Genomic DNA, 24,292 nt, shown 5'->3' on the forward strand with positions numbered 1-24,292 from the left:
TTGTATAAATGAATTTTAATCTAGTTGAATTTTTACAGATTACTAAAATTATTTTATATGCAGAATTATTTTATATGCATAATTTTATAATATGAAAGAATATATATATATATATATATATTATGGTTAGATAAAGTCAAAAAATTAGAAAAAAAACCTTGTCATAATACTATAAATAATTATAATACAATTAATATAGAAACTTGAATAACTCGACTCGAATTTCTTAAGCTCGATTTGACTCGAAAAAATTTCAAGTTAAGTTCAAGTTGTAAAATACGACTCGCCAACTCAAATTTTTTTACTCGACTCGACTGGATCGAATGATTACCCCTAATTAAAATGGAACAAAACTGATAGTTTAGGTACTAAATGCGCTGTTTACCCAAAATATTATGATTATTATTGGTTGTTTTACAATTCTTCTTGATATTATAATAAACATTAGGGTAAATTATGCATTTAGTACCTAAACTATCAGTTTTGGTCTGTTTTAGTACCTAAACTTTTTTCCAAAATCACACCTAATATTTAGTTTTTGTTTCATTTTAGTATCACACTATGAAAATCTTAACGGACTGCATGGCATAGCTCTAGTGGACGGACGACCGATCTGAACGGTGGACCACGAGAGAATAACAAATTGACTAACATAATCTAGTTTCAGGCCCATAGGACGGTGGGCCATGACGATTGCAGGATGAAGAAATCAAAGAGTCCATCATCGATTTGGGGAGATTTGAGGCGCTTCCCGGTAGAACGAATGTTGGAATCGTATTCAGGGGGTTAAAAAAATGCGGACAAGAAAGTTTAGGCTTCATCAGCCGACAGATGCAACAGCCGACGATTGTAGGCACGAAGACTGGCTCATCCATTAAGTTTTTAATGGCAGATAAAATGAAACAAAAACTAAACGTTATGCATGATTTTGAAAATAAAAATGAAAGTATAGGTATTAAAACAGACCAAAACTAATAGTTTAGATATTTAGACACTTAGTTTACCCTAAAAGTTATTATTATTATTATTATTATTATTATTATTATTATTATGATGATCATCATCATCATCATCATTATGGTGTTATATGTTTGATGAAGAAATAAAATTAGAATAAAAATTGATATATGTGGTGAATGTAGAGAGTCTCAAGTTAAAACAAACATTTTCGTCTATTTAATTCGTAAAAAATTATATTTCCTTTGTTAATTGTTTTATTAAAAGTAGGAATTCGGTTGAAATAGGCTCTGGACAATGAAACAGTTTAAGATATTATAAATACTTTTGTATTTTATTATTTTTAACATTTAATATTTGTATTTATTCGTGATTATTTTGTTTTGTTTTTTTTCTGTAAACTTATATATTTTTATTTTATAATCATTATTATTATCATAATCTTCTAAATATTTATAACAATTATTGTTGTTGTTGTTTTCTATCTTCTTACAAGAAAACAAAGTGATACACTTTATATTAGTCAAAACATAATACTATGACTTGACTTCTCAGTTAAAATAGGCGAAGATTGTAAAACTTGTTCCTTCCCCGTTTTAATTTTCATTACTGGTTTGAACATTACATTTAACTTCACGGTTTTTATCGCCTTATTCTTCAACTCTTAATTGCCTTATTTTTATAAATATTAGTGAAACATATCAAACACTTTTAAAGGGGTTTTTTTCAATTAAAAAATATCGGTATTTACGGTGAGGTTTTATAGTATTAATTTTTTTGATGTAATGAAAGCAGAGGTAGCAATAGTCAAACAAACAGTCCGCCCTTTGAATATGAAACGTCGGGGGATTAAGTTTGGGTTATCCTCCTTATCTAAATAATTATAGGGTAAATTACTCATCGTACTTTTAATTTTTTTCAATTTACTGCTTAACTTTATACATTAAACATTTTTAGTATAAGATAACTTTAACTCCATAACCTTTCATTTTCTCAAATCCAAACTCCACCATATATCAAACACTTTTAAAGGGGTTTTTTTCAATTAAAAAATATCGGTATTTACGGTGAGGTTTTATAGTATTATTTTTTTTGATGTAATGAAAGCAGAGGTAGCAATAGTCAAACAAACAGTCCGCCCTTTGAAATATGAAACGTCAGGGGATTAAGTTTGGGTTATCCTCCTTATCTAAATAAATTATAGGGTAAATTACTCATCGTACTTTTAATTTTTTCAATTTACTTGCTTAACTTTATACATTAAACATTTTTAGTATAAGATAACTTTAACTCCATAACCTTTCATTTTCTCAAATCCAAACTCCACCATCATTTCTCTTTGGCTTCCTCCCACCATTTTTCTTTGATTTGTTTGTTTTTTCTTTTACCCAAAACCTTATATGGAACTTTTTATGTTATCAATGTGATTTGTAAATCCTTTAGCTTTTGAAACCATGAAGAAATTATCAAAGGGAGGCCTTTTTTTATTTAGAATGATTTGATTAATGGATATTTGAAAATGGAGACTTTGAGGAGGCTTGAGGTTTTATATCATGATGGGGAAAAAACAATTGATGCAAATGCTCTTATTAATCTATATATGTTTTTTTAGGACTGTCTCAATCGTCAGAAGATTTTGTCGGTGACAGATCCACCTTTCTATTTGCATCGAAAATAAAAGAAGATGAGGAAAGTAGGGACGATAGAAGCATAAACGTTAATGATGGGGAAGAAAGCGGAATCGAGGGAGTTTGATCCTTTGTGGTGGCATGAGGAAAGCAATGGAGGATACAAGTACTAAAAGAAAAGAGAGAGAATGGTGGAGACTAGAGAGACATTAAGTGGTGATGATGAGGAGTAAAATGGGTATAAGATAATAAAAAATAATATGAATAAATTATTAATTTTTTAAAAATAAAAAAAATGTTGAATCATCACAGAGTTAAGAAAAAATTAACAGAGTGGCAAAAAAATTCAATGTATAAAATTTAGAGAGGAAATTAAAAAAAATTGAAAGTACAGTGAGTAAAATAGGAGAGAGAGTAAAGTTCGATAAGCGTGTAAATTACCCTAAATTATATTCTAAGAAAATTTGTTTTGGGTAAAATACACAAATGATCCCTCGACTATAGGGTATTATTTTATTAAATCCCTTAACTATTAAAAGTTACAAAGTGGTCCTCCGACTATAGAGTGTTACTTTGTTGAGTCCCTCGACTATCAAAAGTTACAAAATGGTCACCAGACTATTTATTATATTTCAAATTCATCTTTTTCCGTTAAGAATTGAGGTTATTCTGAGCTGAACATTAACTTACTAACGTGATATGATAAAATATGATCTCAGAATCTCAAACGACTGTCACACTCTAGTCATCATGTTAATGTCCAACTAAGAAAATCGTCAATTTTTTAATAGAAAATGATAAGTTTAGAACATAATTAATTGTCGTGTAATCATTTTGTAACTTTTGATAGTCGAGTGACTCAACAAAGCAACACTCTATAATCGAATGATCATTTTGTAACTTTTAATAGTCAATTGACTTAATAAAACAGTACCTTATATTCGGGGGGTTGTTTTTTTATTTCGATTTTATATTTAAGTGGTAAATTGTCGTTCTGCATGTCCACATCCCACTTTGATTGGTAAGTTCGCACAGTTATTTTAGTCAATTTGTGTCCACTAAAATTTCATAAGGTATCATCATCATTAAAAAATCCACAAATATCAATTAACATTGTTATTAAGGGAATAATAGAATGCTATTGACTATTTTTGGTTAAAATTTTTCAGACTCGTACCTATTCCTAAAGTCGGTAAAGTAAAAGTTGGTGCAAGCTGTACCACGGGGGCTAAGTTAAGTTTTTATTAATATGGTGCAATAAAAATTGTACCCAATGTTCAGTCGATCCACACAATAATAATAAAAACTAAGAGTATTTAGATCTAATTCGATCCAAAAAATAACCGAAAATTGATCCAAAAAACCGATAACCGAAAAAACTGAAACCGGTCTAGTGTGTTTGGGTTTTTTATAAAAACCGATCAGTTCAGTTTCAGTTTGGAAATCCGAAATCGATCCAAACCAAACCGAACCGATTATTGTTACCACCACCATTGCTGCCTCCGTTCCCCTTATGGGCACTCTTATTTTTACTATCCATTCGCTTTTACCCTTGTGATTATAATCTTTTACACCTTTATCCTTCTTAAAGAATCATAGTAATCCACCTTTTTACCATTATCATTTTTACCTCACTTGTTCTTTTCACCACCTCCTTTCTTCACTCCATTGCCATGTTTCCCATCCTAGTTTTCTCTCTTGCCTTTCATAACTACAGGTATATCAAAAGCATCTCCTTTTTTCGGTTTCATTGTTGGCAGTGTTATTGTTATGCTGTTTTTTATAAAAAAAAATTCAAGAATTATTTTGAAATATTAGAATCCAAAAACCGCACAAATCCAAACCGAATCAAGCCGCACTTAATTGGATCGTATCGGATTTTTTTAGAAACATCCAAACCGATCCAAACCGCAAACATTTATACTTTCAGATCAGATGAATATTTAGCCAAAAACCAATCCAAACCGACCGCGAAGACCCCTAATAAAAACTGCACCCAACCCAAAGGATTAGCTATATGTTGTTATCATGATGCATCCTCTGTCGTTGGATTTTAGGATTCTATAATAACCAATGGCATTGCTAGCTTGTCTTCTGGCATGCAAAATTGCAGATACCTTCACTATTCGATAATAATCACATTATGAGTATAAAATATTTTTATATCTATTTAAAACGTGGGTATTTTATAATTTGGTGATTACATGTAATATTTGTTCAGAATTTTTCTTAATCACTGACAACGCACATACATCCTGCAGACGCAACTGTTCGAAATCAATCTCTATAGAGAACAATCGTATACTTAATCATTAAGGTCACTTGGTGAATTCTATATTTTTTTTAGATTTAATTAGTTGATGGGCATTTTGTTAATTTTTTGTTTCCAAAATAGAACCAATTAACAATAGTTATAAAATCACAAGGAAAAGGGTCATGGGACCCTACTTATTAAATTATGGGATAAAATTTGGTAATGTTAATGTATGGCCTTCCATTTTAGCAACACTTCAAATAACAAGCTGTTCGTGTTCTATATTTGTATGAAAAAAACACGTGCTGATATTACCATAGATTTTGGTCATCTCAATAATTAAAATCACCAAATACCACCAACCCCCTCCTCTGATCTCAAACTCGAGCCATCCAGATTGTTTGCATTAATATTCCACCTTTCACACTTAAATTCTCAATCTGTTCCCACGTCATCCAATCAATGTCGCACGTGACCATAGTGTCACAGACATAACATCTCGACCCTATTGTTAAGCTGTGCGGCACTTGAATGGGACAACTCCCAGACAAGTTAGTCTTTCCCAACATAGATCTGAGTCTTATATTAACTCGTCATAAAGCCAAGCCGTATTGGCTAAGAATAATTATTCAGTTCATTATTCGATCCCACAATAACTTGTCCAAATAGACAAGCCACATATTAATCCCCAAACCATAACAGAATCCCAAAGCCACAAGTAATATAGGAATGGAGACCCCGCGGGGCATAGCGGATGCTAGGTTACAACCCCACTTCTCAACCATGAGCGCGATATGCGGCCCACTGGCCCCAAACCGTCCCTAGGTGTCATCTTAGAGAGACATCGTACCATCCGCTTGGTCCCAATGCCCGCACACATAAGTTCCAACTGACATAGGAGAAGGTCGCTTACACCATGGTAGCTCCACATGCTAGCTCAAGGTGAGGGGGATGGTGGAGACCCAACACCATATCACTTCCCCCTAAAGAGCTAAAGAAAATCACCACCTATGACACCAGTACATGTTGGAAAGTCTGAACGGAGGCCATTACCTTGACAGACCCTCCATCTTCATTCTTCAATCTTTTCCTTGGCTCGCATTCGCACCTACTCGACCTACCATCGGGTTATTGTCATGGTAATCTCATGAAAATGAGATGTCCCTGACATCCTCCTCCACTCACTTTAGTCGATGTCCTCATCAACACAAACCATATATTAATTACATTATTGCATATAGTTGACTCTTCTCATTAGGTCTATCGCTTGCCATCACGAACTAAGATCATGATTCGTTCCATAGGACACCAAACTCATAGCTTTGGGTAGAGTAAACCCACTTAACTTATTTTTCTCTCATTGCCATTGAGCTTATTCTTTCTAAGGATATAACCTTGAGAAACCACTATTGTTATGTCTAACATTCTAAACACCATCACATATTCTAAACCATATGACATATCACTTGGTGTGTTACCCCTGCTTACCTATCGGTTTACAACATCTCAAATGATGTGTCACATATGACAAGATCTAGGTAATCACTCCCAAATGTACCATATTGTCTCAAAACATATGGGCACTCATTTATGTTAGACATGTCCCAACTCAAGTTCTCTCGGCCCTTAATAAACGCCATGTCTAAACTTGGTCCACCGGACTCACGATTGCTCACTTGCAGCATCTTCGACAAATGATTAATGCTCACCCACTTTTATTATTTTCTAAGCCTACCAAAATAGTAATGATATACCTTCTCAAACACTAAACATCACACCACCACTAACAAATACATTTGTTATCCCAATAATTATAATACGACTCTAAATACACCATCTCAAAATATTTGCTAATATAAATATAACACAAATCCAAATACCTCATACCAAGATACCAAAGTACCTTAAGCTTACCATTCTCTATGATTCCCACTTGTTGACACTATTCCAAGTGATTTGCCTTGCTCAAACCATTCTTTTTGAATATGCATCCTACAACTCCATCTTTTCCCTACTCGTTCTCATGATGGCCTCATCATGAACAACATTTACTACACCGCTCTACACTTTATAACTCCACATTCTCCTCCGCTCGATCTCATGATGACCTCTTTATGAACATCCATGTGCCTCATTCCCATAAATTGTATACTTAATCTACTCATGTGTGCCTCGATCTTCTCTCTCACCCAACTTTTGGTGATGACCTCGTCTCAAGTCCAATCATGCTTCATGGTATTTTCCCTACAATCAATAAAATGGCAAATAATGTTTTATTGACACAATTACCTCTTTGTGCCTTTTTGCCTCGAACTCAATATATTAGCCACATAAATGGTTTGTCGGCATGAATAGCCAATTCCCATATGTATAGTGATACATTTGATCTTGTCACCTAGTAACCTGCATATTATTAGTGTCACCATCAAGACCTGTTGCAATTCGACGATTTCCTCAACCCACTTGGCTCTCAAAGATCCTCAACATTGTTATGATCCCTTGACCCATTGACTCATGTTCATGATTTCCTCAAAAACCCAATGAGAACAAACGTTCTAAAAAGATCGAGCGTCCTACATAAGATTAAAAAAATTAGCATCATATTGCCACAAAGAATAAGAACCTATGCGTAAATATTAAAAATCAACATCCCTTGTGCCATCAAGAAAAAACACTCGTACACGAATATCTAATGAGCACTTTTATGCCCAAACAACATGCGCCCCTGAGCGAATATCAAACAAGAAACTCCGTGCTAAAAAAACATGTGCCACTATTTGCAATATTAAATTATTCCATCTTACCTACTCCACACGTTAGAGCGCTTAGCGTCAGATCAGATCATCCTGTCCACTCCCCTCTGGAAGCGCTCGATGTGAACTCTATCTTTCCTGCCTACTCCCAACGTTGAAGCATTTGGCGTGATATTAAATCACCCTACCTACTCCACACGTTAGAGCGCTGACAAAACTGCCTGAGGCTCATTACATCAGCTACCTGATTATGTTTCCCTGGTTTATGCTCAAAGCTAACATCAAACTCTGCTAGAAACTCTTGTCATCTAGCTTGCTTTGCTGTCAGCTTCGATTGCGTTAAAAATGGCTAACTTCCATATTATTTATCTTTACCACAAAATTTGGAACCCATCAGATAATGTCTCCAAATCCTCAAATAATGAATTACTGCTAGAAGTTCTTTCCCAAGGACGTATATCTCACTTCAGTCTCATTTAACTTCCTACTCTTAAATGCTACGAGATGTCCATCCTGTAACAATACCCCTCCGATTGCATAATCTGACATACATGTCTCTAACTCCAAAGGTTTTTTTAGATCTTACAAGGCAAGAACTGACTCACCACCTCTTTAAATCGTCACATGCTTCTTAGTATTCCTTTGATCAAGCCCACTCAATACCTTTTTTCAGTAAATCAGTGAGTGATTTTACCCTACGGGAATAGTCATCCACAAAATATTTGTAATAATTGGCCAAATCGAGGAAATGTTTGAGCTCACTAACATTTTGTAGGGTCGGCCAATCTTAGATAGCCTTCAATTTCTCTTTATCCATACGAATGTACCATTGCTCAATGACATGGCCTAAAAATTGGACTTGGGTCTGAACGAAATCACATTTCTCCTTCTTCATAAATAATTGATTCTCTCGCAATCTCACCAACACCACTCGAAGGTGCTCCTGATGCTCTTCTATATAAGTGTTAAATAGCATTATATCATCCAAATAAATGACTACGAACTTATCGAGGTAGCCATGGAACACCGACTCACACAAGTCATTTTCGGTTCATTCCCTTCGACCACCCTTACTAGATAATATCCCGACCTGATATCCATCTTGATAAAAACTTGGAACTTTAAGGCATTTATGAATCATATATGACCCATTTTAGCTAGCTCAGGCTGGGTATCTTCTGTGGCAGTGTTCACTTGCACTATGACCTTCATTGATGCCACCATGGCAGGACACTCTATAACCTGATGAGGCCCATTCCAAAGGAAACACTTCAATGAGGATATATTCCCTCAATTGCTCGGTCCAGGACCATCATGAACTCTATTTTGGGTTGGGTTCCTTCCAGGGAATCTCTTATTCGCTCCCCAACCCATTATCTTCTCCTCTCAAGCCAGCTTGTTCCTACCCACCTATTGGGTACTAGCTCTATCGTGAAGGCGCCTTACACTTTCTAGGATGATTGTTGTAATCATTAAGGCACTCAATAGCATCTATCACTACTGTCAAATCTTGCACCTTCTACCTCTGCAACTCAAGCATAGCCCACGGCTTGAGCCCTTCAAAGAAATGAAATAATTTGTCCCTTTTAGACATATATTTGATATCTAGAATTAAAGTTGAGAACTACCTCATATACTCCTATTTGGTTCTTATGTGGGTCAATTCCCTCAACTTCTTATGAGCATTATATTCTACATTCTCAGGGAGAAAGGAAGTCTTCAATTCATTCTTTAATGTATCCCCAATCTTAACGGAGCACCCTTCATCTTTAAATTTGGACCACCGCCATAACTTAACATCACCTCCCCAATACATCGAAGCCATCACCACCTTATCTTCCTCAGACTCAGTGTGCATTACCCAAAAATATTGCTCCATGTCAAACATAAAATTCTCAATCTCTTTAGTATCTCTTGCTCTATCAAAATGTTGTAGATAAGGGATCTTGGCTCGTACGCCTCCTTTTCACCAGGGTTTGAAGTTAAACTAGCTATAACCCCTTGAAGCACATTAACTTGGGCCCTCAGCTCCTCAAACCCAAGTTGTATGACACATGACATATCTTGCCTCGTTCTCCAATTCAATCATTGTCTTAGCCAATTCCTCTTGAGTCTCATTGACTCTCCTCAATTGATCACCAGAGATCATAAGAGCTCTAAATGCTGCTAGCGTGGCTTCAAAAAATTTCTAACTTTCGTAGATCCACAGGCGCTGTAATTTCTTCCTCCTCACCTCTGTGAGAGCTTTTTGATCCACCATTACGCATACAAATCATTCTTGTTTGTTCGTCGATACCTCTATGCCTGTAACACAAATAAGCACCACTGTGCCTAAAAAATTAAAAAGAAGAAAAACACCACTGTGCTGAATTCATATCACATTTGTGCTTGAATTAACGATTGAGCACCTCTGTGCTTCAATCGACAAACTGACACCTCTGTGCAGTTAAAAATGATTGAGCACCTCTGTGCTTTATCTAGAATTTGGCACATCTGTGCTTTGTAATGATTGAACACCTGTGTGCTTCAATCTAGAATCTGCCACCTCTGTGCTTTGAGATGATTAAACACCTATGTGTTTCAATATAGGATCTGTTACCTCCGTGCTTCAATCTAGGATCTAGTACATATGTGCTTTAAAATGATTGACCACCTCTGTGCATCAATCTAGAGTCTGGCACCTCTGTGCTTTGACAAACGATTGAGCACCTCGTTGCTATAATTGACAATTAAGAACATTTGTGCTTAATTCAAAAATTGTTCACCGTTATGCATCAAACAAGCAACAAACATCACCATGATTTAATTAACGAAGCGAGCACCTCTGTGCTTTTAATCAAAAAGATCACACACCATTGTGTTAGGATACCAAGTGTCATGGACATAACGTCTTGACCCTATTGTTACACCTGCAACACTTGAATGGGATAACTCTCAGACAAGTTAGCCTTTCACAATATAGATCTGGGCCTTATATTAACTCGTCATAAAGCCAAGACGCATTGTCTAAGAATGATCCTTTAGTTCATTAGTCGGTCCCGCACTAACCTGTCCAAATAGATAATTCACATATTAGTCCCTAAGCCATAACATAATCCCAAAGCCACAAGTACTCTGAGAAGGTAGATCTCGCGGAGCATAGCGGATGCTAGGTTGCAACCTCACTTCTAAACCAAGAGTGTGATATGAGGCCCACTGGCCCCAAATCATCCTTAAGTGTCATCCTAGAGAGATATCATATCGTTCGCTTTGTCCTAATGCCCGCATACCTAGGTTCCACATGAACCTAGGAGAATGTCGCTTACACCATGGTAGCTTCACATGCTAGCTCAAGGTGAGGGGATGGTGGAGACCCAACACTAGATCACTTCCCCCCTAAAGAGCCAAAGAAACTTACTAGCTATGACACCAGTACATGTTGGAATGTCTGAACTGAGGTCGTTACCTTGAAAGGCCCTCCATCTTCATTCTTCAAGCTTTTCCTTGGCTTGCAGTTGCATCTATTCGGCCCACCTTTGGGTTACTGTCAGGGTAATCTCATGGAAATGAGATGTCCTTGACATCATAGCACCCCATGAAAACAACCCCCTTTAAAAAACAAAAGGGTAAAAATACACAAGATGGTCCCCGACTATAGAACATTGCTTCTTGAGTCATTTAACTATTAAAATTTATAAAATGATCATTGGCTATTTATATGTTCCAAACTCGTCCATTTTCATTAAAAAAATACACAGTTGTCTGAAATGGAAGTTAACATGCAGATTAGGATAAGATAGCCGTTTTAGATTCTGAGATCAAATTTTATCATATCTCGGTTAGTAAGCTAAACATCCAACTCAAGTTGTTGTTAACTTTTTTTTATATAGAAAATGACAAGTTTGGAACATATGAATAGTCAAATGGTCATTTTATAACTTTTAATAGTCAAGAGACTCAACAAAACAACAACCTATAGTTAAGGGATCATTTTGTAACTTTTAATAGTCGATAACTCAACAAAGCTGCATCCTATAATTAGATGATCACTTTGTAATTTTTAATAGTCGATTGCTTAAAAAAGCAGTGCCTTATAATAGGGGGACCATTTGTGTACTTCGCCCTAAACAAAAACACTAAAATTCAAGGAGGAACATAAAATTATATGTCAGAAATACAAATTTTGAAAAGTTATACTATTAAAAATGTAAATGGTGAAAAACCAAAAAAAAAACAAAATATGAAATTAAAATTTCAAAAGTTATTAGTGTATCTCAATACCCCGCGTCTATCCAGGATGGGATCTCCACACTTCCACATTCACCAAAACATTTTCATTTCAGCATGTAAAATTGACAGTATGAAAATGTCTCCTCCTGCCTTGCAATCTGGAACTATATAGATTAAGATCTTTGGGGTCTATGTCACATCACATTGAACATGAAAAGACAAAATTCTTCTTTATTATCTCCATTCTACACCGTTCACTTTCACTCTCGTGAATTTCACTTCATTCCAAGCTCATACAAAACAGAGTTTGTCTTCTTCTTACACTCGCCGCACACATCAACCAATGTACAGAATTTACACTGTTATTACAATATGCATGTCTCTTTTATGGGTTTTTGTAATGATTCCTTCTCCTTAAATTCTGCTCCTAAACCATTCTTCTTCTGTCTTCAATAAGCACTGTTTCTGGATATGTTGTATAAACAAACACTTTCCAGCATAACAACATGCTAAGAGTTAAATGATATGTAATTAAATCATCGATAGAAAATATTTAAATTATATAAAAATTTAAAATTTTCAAAGTAACGACTCCTAACACCCCTTCGATATATCCCTACTGACCTCTAACATCATGGTCGAGGTCAACTCGGTCTCGTATTAATGATGTCCGGAAGAAAACGGTTGGATTTTGACGGTGAAAGACATGTTTTGAATTCACATTTTAGCACATGTAAATCTCTCTTTTATCCAACCCTAAAGAGAGGAAATGGAGCCACAGAGGTTCAAGATCATCCGAAGAGAAATATATTGATCATTTCAATAAGAGTTGCTCTATAAAGTAAGTAAACTGCTCAATTATTCTATTGACAATTACAAGGACGTGTGAGTATGGCCCAAGTTCGATTTCGCTAAGCATTTAAGCAACCTTTTGCTGCCGAGTGAGTTCACATTTTTTTATGCCACTGCACCCTTCCCGGTTCGAAAATGGCTTGGGGTCACAGTACTTCATATCTGGAGTTTTGCATCTGGGAAGCTTATCCTGATGCAACGCACCTGTTAATTGGACTATGTTTCGTGTTCGAAGCTCGACAGTCAAGCATCTGATAGAACGCTGAATAGTTGTGTGTCTACGAACAGCTGCGAACGAGAGAACAACAACAATGAGTAAGCAATCAAGGCTCGGCAATTACCATGCACACCAGATCATTTTAAACAGCAGCAATGAGCAAGCAATCAAGGCTCGGCAATTACCATGCACACCAGATCATTTTAAACAACAGCAACGAGTACGCAATCGAGGCTCGGCTAAATGAGCATATGTACCAGGATTTATGTAACAAAACCTCATCCTATTGAGTGTGGGTTGAGTAATTCTGCCTATTCAATGGACAAGGGGCTAAATCACACTTTAACATTGGTATGAATGCAGTGTTTTTTTTATAAAAAAAAACTAGTGTCCAAACTATACCCTTTATTAATTTTAGGGGTGTTCACATTTCTACTGAACTATGGGATTGGGGTACTATATTTTTTATTTTTTATTTTAAATAAAATTTTGAAAAGAATATAAACGCGGCATGCGTTAAATAACAGTTTTTTTAACTACACAAACACTTAAAAAAATAACATCGGAAATATTAGACACCTACTTTAACCGAAAAATACTTTAGACACCTAAACTTAACGAGGAGTATAATTTAAGCCCTTGCTTGTTAATTAAGCCTCTAAAAAAATTATGTCAGCCATTAAAATAGAGAACTTAAATTACCTTAATAAACGGCCGGTCCTTGGTAGGAAAACAGTCAATAAAGCTATCTTTAAGTAGTAAGGAAACCTGGAAGTTAATAGAACACATAAAAAGAAGATGATAAAGATCCACCAGTTGTGCAGCAATTTGTTCGGAAAACATAAATTATAGGAACAAAAGTGCCAACCCTGTCATGGTCTGATTGTAAGCTGGTAATCGTATGAGATCTCAGGTTCACACAAAGCGACTCCAAGTATCGTTGCATGACTGCCAAAAATTCTGTTGCAGCTTGAGCCTGAATAGATACAACTGATATCAGTAGCTGCAAAATATGCAGATAAAAAAGCATCGATGAAATGATCGGTAAACACCTGAACTTCATTGCACCTATATGTAGGATGTCTTTTAGCAAATGAACCTTCAGCCTTCTCATGAGAGTTTGGAATGTGTCGGGCCTAATTCCGTTACTAGCTCTCTATGCCGAGTAAGTGTAGGCAAGTGACATGTTTTCACCTGAATAACAATTAAAAGATGAACTACGAATACTCCAAGGGTGAATCATGGGTGTAAATGAGACGAGACATATAGGGAGTTATTCAAGTTTGACTCAGTCAACACTAGAATCAAATGGGCTTGAACTCGAATCGAGTTCTAAACTAGCTACATGATACCCGACTTGAAAAGTTCGCGAGCAACTCGAAAACATAACATATTTAATTTTAATCCGAAACTATAAATCTCGGAACCAGACATGCAATCTGTCTAGAAATAATAAATACCTGGTTCTTGAGCAAATTAACTTGAACAAGATTAGATGTTTTCATTTTCAAATCCGTGGGTTTGTGTTGTAAGCCAACCTATATAACGAAAGGAAAAAAGGATCATTTTTTGTTCATTCAGAGCTTTAACCAACTTAAAAAATCTGGAAAAGAATCCTTTTTTGTTCGTGCATGCGCAATATAAATCACATATAAATGTAATGGAACATGCTTTCTGTCTTTAATGTCAAGTGTCAGCTAAGAATTTCATGAACCATACAATCATTTTAAAAGAATATATATTATTAACACCCAAAAGAACACTATGACTCACAATAAAAGGAACCGGGGCATCAAGAAATTCAAACATCCTCATTGGCAGCACCCGAGTACAAATAGAGTTTCAGAAGGTGAGAAAAAAAGGATCATAATACACTATTAAAAGTATGATTGATATCTAGAAGGATTACTAATGCACCAATACGGATATTAAGATTAACTATGTTGCACTGATACGGACAGAACCCATCTTCAACAGCTTATTGATGATATAAAGATTTGAGCAACATCCAGAAAGATATATGCCAACTAGAATTTCAGAAAGAGCAGCAGGGACAGAGGTTATGGAGATTACCGGAAGAAATAAACTCTGCCATTGAAACGGACGAATCAAAGAACCATAGATAACACTGCAGCCGATAGGACACCCTGCATCGATGCAAACTAGTTTCAAAGCCAGGATATAATCTATGTAGTTGGCCATAGAAAACAACTAAGTGCAGTATGATCTTCTTACCAGATTAGGGCAAATCACTATGACCTGTTTCTCCAATAACACTCCATTTATCATTGCCAAAATCTGGAAAAATGATCAAAAGGTGGAAACATATCTATCAAAAATAAATGTCTTGTATATCCCTTCTAATCAATCAAGATATCCAGAATATCACTTTGCTCTTTGTTCCTAGATAATTTGTACATAGTATCGGAGCTCTTGTCATATGATCAGAGGCTCCACTGTCGACAATCTAACAAAATCATTATCAACGTTATTAGCAAATGAAAGACTCCACAAAGTGAATAGATACGTGTCGTAGAACATTACACTATCAAGAGAGAGAACTCGACAAATTGTTGCTGTCGTCCGTAAAGAAAATTCAAAAGCTTCCTCTGCTGCTGCCAACTTTGGACCAACCTTTCACCAAGTTGAGTGATATGTAAGTGAATATATATGTTACAAAGCACCATTGATTGAAAATAGTGTAACAAGAGAAATACCTCAGCAGGTTCACATGAAGATATAAAGCTTCATCCAGTCCAAGGGAAGAAACTGGAGGTCTCACATACTCAATAGCCTGTAAATGCTCAAGAGGCTGAAAATTACTTCTTTTCCTCGTGGCGGAAGAGATAAAGCATGATTACGAGAAAGAAGCATCCTTCCGTTGATTGTTCATACTTCAAATTAACCTCCACAAACGAGAAAGAAGCATCTAAGGAGGTAAATGAAGGAGATATATCAGTTTTCAACGAGCTGGAGAGCTTCTTTTTCGATGACCAGTCCTTTCCCGAAGAGTCTCTTGCAGAACTTACTTCACTTTCTGCCAATCACATGTCTTATGATTTTCTTTGATGTCGACATTCAAAACGTCTTGGGATCATCTAACTCGTGCATAACCGATTAGCATAGCTTGTGCATTCAAGAGAAGTAAACCTGGTCCTCGTGCCGCGGACTACAGAATAGAAGAGAGAATTTAGAGATGGTAGTTGTTTTACAGGATTGATATGGTTACTGCATTATAATAGAAGCTTTGATGGTGTGCAATTGTACAAAAGCAAACAGTAAGTGGCTGTACAGAAATGGGTCGTTCTTCGTTACCCAATATTCAACAGTTTGGTTTATTTCATTTTCTGAAAATAACAAGAAGCAAATGTAAAACAAAACCATGAACGTCTGAAATTTCAGATTTTCATGGAGTTTAGGTATCTTCTTAAATATTTAAAATTCGATGTTATTATCAAACTTCATAGATATAAGGAAACTAACAATTTTTGCTGTTTTTGTCTCTAAATCTCTTTCGAAACGTGGAGACTCTAGGCTCTTAATACCTAAAACCTTGAAAAATCTGGAATCTGAACTGTTACATCAACAGTTAAATCACTTCAGCATTCTCTCATTTCTCATTTCCACTATCCAATATGACTAGCTCTACCCGCACTGCCGCCGATCTTCGTCTTCTTCTTGGCACCGTTACAGCTGAATACATATGTCTGAGGTGATCCATTTTTCCGGTTCTAGAGTTGTTCACATGGTCGGCGGCTTTGCTGGTTTATATATGGAGTGCATGCTGCGTCTGAGCTAAGATTAGATATTGACAGTGGCCGGAATATTAAATCTTTTAAGAAAAATAGAATGAATTATTAGTATTTAAAATTAAAATTCATAAGATAATATCTAATTTGTCTAATATTTAAACTTACACTAACTTAAATTATTATTGGACCAAAAAAATCGAAAACATTAGATTATTCGTCTTTAATTGGGCTCCTACTTAATTAAATATTTAGTAAATCCTAATATTTTTTAATTTGGATACTTATTTTTAAATGAACTAAAGTATAAATATATTGAAAATAAAAAAAATTATTGGGGCCGGTCGCTCCTGTGGCCCCAACAGAGCTCCACCCCTGGGTGCATGGATTGAAGATCTTTGCATGGGTCGATTCGACAGTTACGGCAATCCCTTGTCTTTACGTGGACATAGTTGTACATTGATCGTACTAGGAAGATTTTTTGTTATGGCTCGGCTGGTATGGTTTCAATGCAGGTTCATTCATCATCATCTTCAAAACTTACGCACAAACCGGTTCTTTCTATGGACAATGGAGCGCTCGGAAGAACCGCCGTAACGACAACGATCGCTGGAATTTCGTCCGCTTTGACAACACTCTTCAACAAACGTTTGCTCACTGGTCATTGGAACGTAACCGCATGGACTGTTCACGGGAGGCGGAGCACGGCTGTTGGCGGTGCATTTGATCCAGATGTTGGTGGTTGTGGGGTGGGTGAGCGCCACCATGGGGGCATTGTTTTTGGTACGGCATACGCTGGGTCTTTTGAGGATATCGGTGGACGAGGAGATGGCCGGAATCGATGTGACTAGCCATGGAGGATTGGCCTATGAATTTCATGAAGATAATGATAAAACAACGAAAGGTTCTTTTATGATGACAATATAGATACCACTAGTGTGTTCGATTCGTAGTAAGCTTATAATTGAGAATTGTCACAATGTTAATCAGTTTTCTGTTAAATTATGTGAAACCATTTGTAAATTAATATGTTGGTCTGTAGTCTCCCCTACTAGGAAGCTTATAATTGATAATTGAGGCATGGAAAAAACGTGTACTGCGATCACTAGGAGTGATTAAATCTAAAAACGTAGATGTTTAATTTATTTATTTTTTATCTTAAGATAATTTGAATAAGATATTTTAAAAAACTGAATAATCAGAATCGTTTAAATTTTAATTTTGAATTATTCAAAAATTTGAATAGTAAATAATGATAAACTTTGTCGAATAAGAATTAAGATGTTTAACTATTTATTGTGTGCAAAATATATATATTAAATATAAAAATTTTGTCAAACTAAATTTGATGTTGAGATTCGGATATCTGAATATCCGATAAAAAAAGTTAAATATTCAATTTTTTGGGACCGGATACTAATCATAACTTCAATAATCAGTATTTTTGAATATCCAAAATTTCGGATATGATAATATTTGTTATCTAAAATACACACTCTTAACAATAACTAAATATGTATTTTAAATAAAATTACATATTTAACCCTCTTAAGAGTTAATTATTCAAATTAAGACATTTTAAAACAAATTTCATTACATAATTTTTATTATTATTTTAATCGCTGTACCCTATCAAAATATCCAGTTTTCATGCGGCGATTAAGAAAAGGTAGGATTCACGGTGTGAGCAGTCTGACTCCGTCCCTTATGGCGGTGACATTGGCAATGCCTTTTTACTCGTATCATAAATCCAATGGCTACCGTTGCACCTCTTATCAATCATGTTAATCCCACCCGTTATTTGAACTCTCCCATTAAAGTAAACCAAACCTCTTTTCATTACACGTCCATGGCGGCTACTTTACGCGTTTGAAAGTGAGCTTCTCACAACCTTGCAAGAACATGCTTTTTAAGTGTTGACTTCTCTTTTGAGGTTGCAATTTAAAAGGTTATCTATATCATAACAAAGTTTGCAAAAACGATAATATTTTAGATTAAAAATTACAGGTATCGAAATTTATATAAAAAAATATGATAATTATATAATATTTTAAGTTGTAATTAAAAATATTATCAATATATAATATTTTAGGTTGATAATGAATATCTAATAGAATCAATCGCCTTTTTTAAATATATTTTAGACATCACACAACATACTCATCCTTCTTAGAAGGTAGTGTTTAAATAATTTTAATATATTTAACATTTCAATATACTTTTAATATTTAGATTATATATCTTTCTTTTCAACGTAATTACAAAAAATTAATCATGCTAGATTAAAGTTAGCGGGCTATTTTTTAAAGGTAAAAGGGTCAATTTTCTTACTGTAGTAGATTCAATTTATCACTTTCGTCCTTATCGTATTTTCGCATCAATTTAACACTCGAAGTTGCTCAATTGCATCGATCTATACCCTAACCCTAACTTAAAACCCAAATTATAAACCCTAAACTATAATCCAAATACCTCTAAAATCCTAAACCCTAAATATTAACTTATAATTTATAATTTAGGGTTTTAACTTAGAGGAAATATATAGAATTATGCAATTAATGCGAAAAATACGATAGGGGTGAAATGATAAATTGAGTTTACGATAAGGACAAAGGTGACCTTTAAGCATTTTTTAAAATATTATGAGGTAATTATAAGATACTATATAGTTATATTCTTTTTTAATCCTTGATAATATATATATATATATATACACATTATATATATATATATATATAAATTTAAATTTTAACAAAAAACAATACATTTTCTTAAATATTGAGGACACTTGATGGAAATACAATGTTATGTATTAAATAAATTCAAAAAATAAAAAGTAGAGACGATAACACCGTCCAGCCCTCCTTAACAATAATTAACGGCTTGATCTTCGGGCGCGTGGCCCCACACGAGTTTTTGACAGATTTCCAATTAAAAAAAGGGTCATGTAAGCGTTGCGATTGGCCACTTATTTCTCTTGCCAGTTGTAACATTATTTTGTTCCTTTAGTTTTTGTTGCCCGCGAATTGTCCGTGGCTTCTCTCTCGCTTCTAATTAAGCAATTGATATACAATTATTTAATTAACCTAAAACAATTGGAAATAAAATAAAATGTAGAAAATGTCGTAAATGTCCATGAAATGCCACGAGAGCAAACATCGCCAAATGGAGAAAAACCTTCCGCAAAGTATCCTCACCCTTCCTTTCATCATAGAAAGTAATTTAGATAAAAGGTTTAGTGATATATTCACTCTCAAATGCTTTTAATTTAATATATGAAGAAAATATAATAGAAAAAACAAGGGTTTACTCTCTTAATTATTTAGGGTTTTAGAATCAGCATCAATTGTAATTTAAGATAGATATTACTATTGTGTTATAAATATTTTCAAAATTTAAGTTTATCTGACGGTCAAATGATTTTCATGTTAAAGAATTATAATAGAAAAAACAAGGGTTTACTCTCTTAATTATTTAGGGTTTTAGAATCAGCATCAATTGTAATTTAAGATAGATATTACTATTGTGTTATAAATATTTTCAAAATTTAAGTTTATCTGACGGTCAAATGATTTTCATGTTAAAAGAATTTAAGTTTGATCTTTATGAAATGTAATCTAACTACTAAAGCTATGTGTAAGAAGCGAGTCGGTCTGAATTAATCAAGCTGAAGTCTTAAAATCGGAAGAACAAGAAAAAAATAATTACTTCAAATTGATATTATTTTGATGTGATGTCTACGTCAACAATCTCATTATTATATCGGTAATGATTTAATGATCTTTTGATATAATTGAAATAGAAATTAAAGTTTATAAGTTATTCAAGTTTCCATTAATTTATAAAAAAAATATTTTTAATACGTAAAAATATAATATATTTAAATCCGAAAACTATATACAATACACATGTTTTATGGCCTTGTCATTTTTTTCCAATTTTTCATTCACACAATTAATTGTAATATATATGCCTGTACGGTATTTTAATTTAAGTTGTTAACATTTATTATTTGATATGTAATTGGAAATAAATTTGACAGGGATTTAGATGCCATCTCAATGTTTTGACAATTCGATCCATTATATAAATTTAACCTTTTGAACAATAAATTATTATTATACAGTGACCGGGACACATGAGAGTTGGAGGGACCAAAAATTACCTTAGGATTGATTAAAACATATTTAGATCGTTAAAAATATAGTTTTCTCTCATTGGTATATCATTAATCTCTTTTTTTTTTATTGATCGGCAGCGATATTAATTTTAATGTTAGTTGTCGACCGTCGGTATTCTTTATTTTATTTTTCTTTTCTATATCATACTTTATTTTCTTTTGTTTTTTTCCCAGTAAGTCTGCATGTGTTGTACGTTTTCATATGTCTTTATGGCACGTTTTCTTATATTTTTTGACATATTTTTTTGATTCTTTAGCCCTTTTTTTATTTATATTTTATCTAAAGATTGATTTGACATCACCACGACTAATCAAGATGGTACTTACATGATATATTGTGACCTTTCTTGCTTTGAACACTCATATTGAATTTGAATACCCGATTTACGTTTGTTGACAGCTTTTCACGTCGCTCGAGTCAGATTTACGATTTTTCGGTGGTCTTTCAATAGCTTGATCTCCTTTTGTGGTTTGTTTGTCGATAAGATTAGATCTGTTTGTATCTATCTTTCTTTGAGTTTATTGGTTAGATTTAATCTTTCCTTGTATGGTCCTTATGTGATCTTAAGTTTATAGTTTTGTTTCAATGATTATAAGATTATGTGCTTAATTTACGATTGTGATTGTAAATCTTTATTGTAATTTGAGATATTTTGAATAGAATTAGTTGCTTCTAAAAAAAATTGGAGGGACCATCATTCTATTATTTTGAATTTGTGTTTTACATTCAAATTCCTAATTTCGCTGTTGGTAGCTCAAACAATATTTGATTTGGTTGACTCGATCCGTTGACCTGACAACCCAAACTAAAAAATCAAATAATTATCTAAAAAATTACTTGATCGGGTCAGGTACCCGACCCGACATTTCCTGGGATGGGCCCGGTCACAAGATTACATTTTTTTCGAGTAGCCAGTTACATTTATTTTTTATTTATACTATTATTAAATATTTAATTATTAAGAATTAGAACGGTATTATTATTATTTTGATTAAAAGAACGATATTATTTATATAATTATAACTCTATTTTTTTGGTTGAAACATGTACAAATGGTTGTTTAGCTGCTCATTCTATCAGAAATTAAAAACTTCTCAGCTTCTTTGGGAGAGTTTTGCAGCAGTATTGTATCCCCTGGGTAACTCCATATATGCTTGGTGATAATATCCGCTACTCGATTGGCCTCTCTAGGTGTGTGCTTTAATTCAACCATCCAATTTCTCTTGAGCAAAATCTCTATGTGCTTCAGAATATTTAATTTTCTGTGATCAGTCGACTTATTTCTAATGAGATTTATGGCTTCTCTGCTTTCAGAACTCTATTATTATATATAATTAGAACTGTATTATTTTTTTATAATTATTTCTTCAATTTGATAATTTAAAATCACGTAGTTTAATTAGATTATTTAAGTCTATATTATTTGAGCTGAACTTATAATTTTAAATGTTGGAAAATAAAAGGACAAAATTGATTAAATAAGAATACAAGATTTTATCTATAATTTATAAATAATATAGTTCTAATTATATAATTTGACCAATCATCTATAATTATATAAGTTGTATTTTTTAAAATTAATAATAATTATAAAATATCGGGTACCCGATTACATATACCTGCAAAATTCGAGTACCCGATACAGTCCGACCAATCAACTACCTGAAGACCCGATACCCTAATTTGAACATCCCTACACGAGAATAAATAATAATATTTATAAGTTAAAGGTAACGTGAGGATTAATAACCAAAAACCATTAGGCCTTGATTTTTGCCACATAAGTGTTCCTCGTTTAAATATTATTTAGCGTAAAATACGTCTAAGTTTTAAATTTTGACTTTTAAATTAAATCTTATTATATGAATATTATGTCTAAATTTAAGGGTAAACTATACATATGACAATCTAACTATAGCCCCTTTTCATTTTGATCATTGATTTTAAAATTTTGTAAATCAGGTCACTTATGTAATACACAAATTATGGGCTAGTAGTTTTGAGTTTACCCGAGATGTATGTGGATCTCGCGGAGTTCGTCGTTAAAGTCGTTGGGCCAAGTTTTAGCTTAATTGTGTTGGAATTGAGCCGAAAAGTCCATAAAAGGGGGTTTACATATAAGGTAAAATATGAGGGATTAAAAGTGTAATTAGACTGTTGAAGAAAAACAAGATTGATATTAGAGATTTTATTAGAGTGGGGCGTGGGATAGATGGACAAAAAGCCTTCTCTCATTGTCTTCATTATTTCTACATCTTCTTTCATTCTATAAATCTTCATAGCTTCAAGTGGATGGTAAGAACATTTTTTCATGCTCCATTAGGCTTAATCTATCTCAAACATTTATTACAACCATTTGTATGTTAAAAAATCCTTGCATCTTTTTTTGGCTAGAGAATATGAGTGGAGAATAAACCAAGTCTTAAGAGGAGAGTGGTAGCTAGCTAAAGGAGCTTCATTTTGAGTTATTAACATCAAGGTAGTGTATTTATAATCCTTTGTGGTGTTAAGGCTTTCATAACCATGATGATTTGTTGAGATTTGAGTGTTTAATCATTTATACTTAATTCATACCATAGATGATGTTTTGTTGCTTAGGTTGTGTTTCTAGGGTGCTAGATGACCGTAAGTAAATTCCCTAAGATTTAGCACATAATTTAGGATCAAACTAACACCTTTGGAATGATTCTTGAGTGTTTCTTGAGCTTAAATAAGACATTTCTGAGTTCGAGCATCGATACTTAATGAACTGATATGATTTATGGGTAGTTTCAACAAGGAGTATCAATATTGAGGGGAAGAGTATTGATATTGCCCCTTTGATATCGATACTGGGCAATTTTTAGCAAAACATAAGTCGTTAAATATTTATACGCTAATATACAAATATATACTACATGTTGCCATTTTTAGCAAAACATAAGTTGTTAAATATTTAGCAAAACATAAGTTGTTAAATATTTATACGCTAATATACAAATATATACTACATGTTGTCAATATTATATCAAGTAGTAGTATTGACTCAAGGATTTAGTGCATACTACTTCACCTAGGTGTCCTATATTCAGTTCTCATTGCCTTCATTTATGCTTGGTTAAAATAAATTTAACCTTTCAATGTCGAATAGTGACACGTGACTGTTGTGACATCTATCACTAGTGACACATGATATTATCTGATTAGAAGGTTAAATTTATTCTAATTTATTAAAAATATGATTAAATTGATATAATATACAAGTAATAGGAACAAAATTTATAATTATGCCAAAATATTTAACAGCCACGTCACATTATCCATTAAGTGTTAACGATTAGTGGTTTATTTAATGCCTTTAAATAATTGATGACCTAATTGACAAAATTTTAAAATGATGGTTAAAATAAGAAGAGACTATAGTTAGATGGTCTACCCTATATTTAAATATAGTTCAATTATGTATCTATTTATATTTTATAATTATTACTTTAGTTATAATTATACAAATAC

At 33.7% G+C, this 24,292-nt stretch overlaps 2 long non-coding RNA genes and 1 pseudogene across 2 annotated transcripts; all 3 read right to left on the reverse strand.

Annotated features, from left to right (window-relative positions):
- Positions 1 to 7,984: 7,984 nt before the first annotated feature.
- LOC120166094 lies at positions 7,985 to 13,743 on the reverse strand. Its single transcript, XR_005519894.1, has 3 exons — positions 13,573 to 13,743; positions 12,871 to 12,941; positions 7,985 to 7,996 (listed from the first exon to the last, which is right to left on the reverse strand). It is a non-coding gene; the product is annotated as an uncharacterized LOC120166094 (long non-coding RNA).
- Positions 13,744 to 13,747: 4 nt separating this feature from the next.
- On the reverse strand, positions 13,748 to 14,782 carry LOC120166066 (annotated as a pseudogene).
- A 362-nt stretch (positions 14,783 to 15,144) lies between these two features.
- Positions 15,145 to 15,662, reverse strand: LOC120166096. Its single transcript, XR_005519895.1, has 3 exons — positions 15,588 to 15,662; positions 15,415 to 15,504; positions 15,145 to 15,168 (listed from the first exon to the last, which is right to left on the reverse strand). It is a non-coding gene; the product is annotated as an uncharacterized LOC120166096 (long non-coding RNA).
- Positions 15,663 to 24,292: the final 8,630 nt, after the last annotated feature.

This window comes from Hibiscus syriacus, unplaced genomic scaffold (assembly GCF_006381635.1).
Source record: "Hibiscus syriacus cultivar Baekdansim isolate YM2019G1 unplaced genomic scaffold, ASM638163v2 tig00111621_pilon, whole genome shotgun sequence".
Lineage (NCBI taxonomy): Eukaryota > Viridiplantae > Streptophyta > Magnoliopsida > Malvales > Malvaceae > Hibiscus > Hibiscus syriacus.